Consider the following 6,000-nt stretch of genomic DNA (forward strand, 5'->3'; position numbering starts at 1 on the left):
GAGAGATCCGCGTTCGATTCATTGGAGCTCATGGTTCAGTCCCACATTGAGCTGTAGTTCCACGCCTTATATACCGTCGCTGCTAAAATAAAAGTTCAAAACCACCAATCTCACTTTTCTTAATACATATTTATTTTCATGTTTGAGTTTTGCGTATTGAAACAAATCGTAACCAGAATTTCCAAGCACTTTAATAGTATTATATTCATGAATCTTGCATTGTTCTAATGTCAACAGATATATCCTCTCTGAAATAGATTGAATCCATCTCTACATTTCTTTATTTCAAGATCTATATTGAAGTTTTAATGTTTTTGTTGTTTCTGGAAATCGTTGAGAAACTACTAACATATACAAGGGCATAAATACGAGTTTGTATGTGGGACACTACCATTTTATGTACACAGCCAAGCAGTGTTCGAAGTGGAAAGAAGCAGGGGCGGTATGTTTTATTACGATTTTGACTCGACATATCGGCTATCTAAATGTTCAAATACAGTGAGAGTATGTTGCTAAAAGGTCGCATTTCTATTTACATAATTACTGAAAACCATTGGAAAGTTTCTCTGTAGTTACTGGAGCCATGAGGAGACTTTGATCTCTCGCCAACAACTTTATGAAATAAATAAATAAATAAATAAAAAGAATGCCACCTTATTTTGAATTATAGAGAATTATACACGAAAATGCTTAAAAATCGAATGAGGATATTAACAATTTCTTGCGAGAAAACGCTCAGATTCTCCACTCGACTGTGGGGAATCGCAAACCCCAGAAAGTCCGCTCCCCAGCAGATGCTCAAACCACGTCATTTATATGCATTAAGGCAAGAAGGCACACACATACATAAGAAAGGAAAAATTCAATATGGCACATCAAAATATAAACTAAGTGAACTTCTTTGAAGACATCTCATTTCAAAAACTAAAGGTAGAAAAAAGATAAAAAATGTCAGTGTTGTCAACTTCGAAATTATTTCTACATAAGAAATAAGATCTCTTTTACGTGCAAAGCTATTCGTCAATAACTGCACATAAAAATGGGTTTATTAAAGGCATTTCGCATCTACTTCCAGTGACAGTATGTCTTGATCACTGAAACCCAAGAGGAGGTATGGCATTCCATCGCATACTGTCTCACTTCGACCACTCCACCCAAGGATATGTCTTTCAAATCATACCTCTAACGTAATTTAGTTCTAACATAATATGCTGCTGATTGTGATACAAGTTCTTAACTCTTGTTTGTTGCTTCTTATTGTGTCAGATTTTCTAACTCCTTGTTTACAGATTTTAATTATAATTGTATATTAATCCTATATTTCTCCATATTATTATCTGTAAACTTTATATCCAAGTGAACTTTTTGGTTGGTAAACAGGGTGTGCGTGAGTTTTCTTAGGGTTCTCATGATTCTTTCCACTTTCTTCGTTCCATCATTTGATTCATCATCATCATAGCCCTAGTTGCCTTAGCCTAGTTGCATAATAGTAGAACGCTGAAGTAAACAAACTAACTAACAAATAAATATAAAAAAATCGTACCAGTGGGTAAGCTGTATTCGTTACAAAATTGTGTAATACCTTTCATACATCGTTTGTTCTTTTTGTTGGTGCATTTAAATATTTTTCAATAAATATTTCTTTTCGGAAAGATACAAATTAATAACAAACACTGTAACTAGAATACAAAAACGTAGTTATAATAATGTAAAGAAATTTTACTGTACTGTAGGAACATTTCAATTCTGCCAAGAAGAATCTTTCTCTAATAACAATGGAAATCCTAACGAAATAGACACCGTTGCTGGAACGAACTCCTGAATAACGAAGTGTTCAAAATTGCGAAATTATTTATAGGTCCTGGCCCTTTCCCATATTTAAATGCGTGTTAAAATCTTTCATTTTAATGAACTTTGAACTTTCAGTATAACGAATGAAAATATCATTTCTTTTGTCGATATTTAACTTTACTTTTGCAAAACAATTGAAATGTATTTTATTTCATATTATGATAACAAGTAAGTGATGAAATCTTTGTGATCATGAGGTGGAAAGAGAAGAAGTACCTCGCTACAGTTAGACTCTCTATTGTGCAGACAACGAGCATGACACATAGTCTTCAAAATTTCCTTCTGTCACGAAGTGATGTGTCAGAATCTGTATTAAATTCATGTGCGGTAATTGGGGACAAACTTGAACGGTTTAGAAGAAAATCAAACTTTCTTCTTCTTCTTCTCTCTTTCGAAAATAAAAACCGAAAACATTGTAAGCTATTCATTGTGGCTTTGGGAAATTAGATTGCTAATAAAATCCAACTGACCAAAGCAGTATATATATCTATGTCTATCTATCTATCTATCTATCTATCTATCTATCTATCTATGTATCTATATATATATATATATGTGTGTGTGTGTGTGTGTTAAAGTTTCGGCTATGTACATGGCGTTCCTCAGACTCACTATCTTCATTCTCTTATCTACATTCAATCTGTCTGAGGAAGGCTATGGTACATAGCCGAAACTGTAACACACACACACACACACACACACACACATATATATATATATATATATATATATATATATATATATATATACTGCTTCGGTCAGTCACGGTTTTATTAGGAATCGACAACATTGTGTATAATGTAAAAATTTGGCTAGGGTTGCCATTCGTTCCGGAATCGAGATCTGCGTCCCGGCGTCCCTAAAATATTTCTCAGGACGCTTAAATGTCCCGGACTTCAGCGAAGAAGAAAGGAAGGGAATACTATAGTTTGCTTTTTTTTCTTCTTCACAGGATTAGGTATATAATTATTCTCTTTAACTTATTAGTATAGCAATTCAAAAGTTGAAAAAAAAAATACTTGAATACATAAAACATGGAACGTTCTAATTGCTTTGACATTGGACAACGCATTCGTTTCATTGGGCCAGGAACAAAAGGTTTTACTGTTCAATCTTTTTGTTATCTTTTAGTACTCTGTTTCAATCTGCACCTCTCTTATGAAATATTTTCCTGACCGATATTATTGGTAATTTTCAGCTACCCATTCAAGAAGAAAAATATATTGTTATAATTAATAAAACTGAACAGATAACAATTGCAAAATGTTGGAGTATTTTTTTTTTTTTTTTTTTTTTTTTAAATAGCGGCTTATGAAGGGGAGGATAAATCATCTGCTTACGTTTGCTTAGCTAGGGAAGAGAAGGTCTACTAAATGACTAAAAATATAATTACTAATGAAAGAAAAAAGAAGTAAGTTAGTATGTAACACTTCTTTTCATTTTAAACATTTCAAAGGTTCTCGTAAGTTAGTAGCGTCCCGGATTTTCAATTTTTGAAATATGACAACGCTAAATTTGGCATGCTGAGAAAATACAGATATACCTCTTCCAGTTACTCTATATTGTATTACTTCGTATATTTATCCTAATTTTTATCTTATCTACTAAATACTTGTATTAGGTTTTTTTAATTTGTATTTTTTTACTATGAAGTCATGTAGTAATAGACATCCCAACAAATGAGCTCTTAAGAACAGATTTATTTCAGAATAAAAAAGTAACAAAGTTTCACTATAATAAATATATATATATATATATATATATATATATATATATATACATATATATGCAGGGTGTTTCAAAACAACACCGACAACGTTTGGGAGGTAATTCCTCAAACCAAGAAAAGACAAAAAGTATAGACCAACCTGCGTGCAGAAATGCTTCCTTTCGGAGTTATAGGCTGCAAAAACATGAAAAAAAACGAACTTTAAAGATCCATAGCTCCATAACTGTGGGACCTATCCTAAAGTACTCACTCAACAATTTTTATAGAGGGAGTTAGGCTACGGGCATATAATTTGAAGTACTCACCAACTACCTCTTTAAAAATTGTTGCGGAAATACCGCAAGATTCTGAATCATGGATATTTGGGTAGGGCACATACTAATTCCTAATTGAAGTCTTAACCCGACAACGATAGGTCCCATTGGTCTATACTTTTTGTCTTATCTTGGTGTGAGGAATCAAATCCCAAACGTTGTCGGTGTTGTTTTGAAACACTCATATATATATATTAGGGTGTAACAGAAATGTACGGCAAAATTTCAGGGGTGGATTCTTTATGAGTAGACAAGCAAAAAAGTTCATATGACCATATGTCGAGAAATGCATCGTTTCAGAGCTACGGCCATCGAGCCACTTGACGGTGTGAAATAGTCACATTCTGGTTGCTCTTTAACGTGACTCAATTTAAACCTCAATAATTCAGCCCCTAATTAAGCTAAGATAATAATTTTGGTAGCAATGTGTTCCTAAAGGATGAAGTTTTCTGCCGGTATGCATTGTATGAGTGTACTCCCAAGGGGGAAGGAATGCCATGCCCAAAATATGGATAAAAAAAAAAGACCGTAATTACCCTATTCCGTCCGCCGTGGTACACTCCATATAAATAAAATACATATCGGGGAAAAGCGTTGTCCTCCAGGAATACATACATACTAAAATTGTCTTCTTAGCTTAATTAGGGGCTGAGTTATTGAAGTTTAAATTGAGTCGCATTAAGGAGCGACCAGAATGTGACTATTTTACAGCGTCGGGCGGTTTAATGGCCGTAACTTTGAAACGATGTATTTACCGACATATGGTCATATGATTTTTTGTTTTTTGTTTTTCTACCCTTAAGAAATATACCAATGAAATTTTGTCATACCTTTTTGTTAAACCGTGTATCTATCTATCTATCTATCTATCTATCTATCTATCTATCTATCTATCTATCTATCTATCTATCTATCTATCTATCTATCTATCTATCTATCCATATATATATATATATATATATATATATATATATATATATATATATATATATACACAGGATGTTAATAAACTATACCGACAAACTGTAAGAGGTGATTCCTCTCATCAAAATAAGAGAAAAAGTTCATATGGACATATGGCGAAAAGTGCATAGTTTCAGAGCTAGAGCTGTCCAAAATCGTGAAAAAGCCCAATTTCAACAGGCCCTATTTCGAATTCCAGAAACTGTGGATGGTGGTCCTTATCAGCGTAAAGGAAGCCACGTATACACAATCCGAAAGTGCATATTTCATCAATTTTTAATAGGTGTACAGGATATTCTCTACAGGGTGTAATTCTCACATATGCTCTCAATAGAGTTTTCAGATATACCCTGATTTCAAGACGGGTCCAAAGTAGGCAGAAGGTAAGCCTTGACAACAATGGACATCCAGCGCTTCGGAGGGAAGTTGGAAGTGATAGGAACAGGCAGCTCCATGTTTTTGTGTTCAGAATAACGTGTGATGCGATGTATTTTTTCAAGGTATATTTCACGTTTTCTTCGCTTAAAAGCGTGAAAGAAAACATCGCAGCATGTGTTTTCCCGAGTATAAATAAAACCTAATAACTTTTGAACCACCCAACTAATCTCGATCAAATTTTCAACATATAATGAGGATCGGTCCTTGGGTGTTTTTCTTTTATCGTTTCACTTTGACGAGCCAACGTGTGGGAGGTGTATATATATATGTAAAAAAAAAAAAATAAATAAATAAATAAAAATAAAATAAAAATAAAAATAAAAATGACTGCCTTTGTGACTTCATCACTCTTGAACCACTCGACCAATCTCATGAAATTTTCAACATATGAGTTTAGGAGCAGGGATTATTTTAGGCTATTCACTTTGACGATGCAACGTAGGGGAGGAGGAGGGGAGAGAAATTTAAAAATGATCAAAAAAAGACAGATATTAGTGTTGAGTCCATAGTTTTCGGGGCCGATGAGAGAAACAGTGACACTTCTAATGCTGTTTCAATCCAAGTTCAGGCCTGATTGTTGGGGAGAAGGAAGGTACAACGTAGGAGAAGGGGATAAACATTTAAAAATTATCGAAAATGACGAATATTAGTGTCGAATCCATAGTTTTAGGAGTAGCTAAGATTAACATGTGCCGCAACACGGAG

At 33.8% G+C, this 6,000-nt stretch overlaps 2 protein-coding genes across 4 annotated transcripts in view; one reads left to right on the top strand and one right to left on the bottom strand.

Annotated features, from left to right (window-relative positions):
• Positions 1–6,000, bottom strand: part of LOC145683580 (uncharacterized) — a 115,105-nt gene that overhangs the window by 95,488 nt on the left and 13,617 nt on the right. The window lies entirely within an intron of this gene.
• The window catches only part of LOC145683777 (uncharacterized), a 139,167-nt gene that overhangs the window by 93,046 nt on the left and 40,121 nt on the right, over positions 1–6,000 (top strand). The gene's annotated exons all lie outside the window — the stretch shown is intronic.

Source organism: Thermobia domestica, chromosome 4, assembly GCF_964235325.1.
Source record: "Thermobia domestica chromosome 4, izTheDome1.hap1.1, whole genome shotgun sequence".
In the NCBI taxonomy this organism is placed as follows: Eukaryota; Metazoa; Arthropoda; class Insecta; order Zygentoma; family Lepismatidae; genus Thermobia; species Thermobia domestica.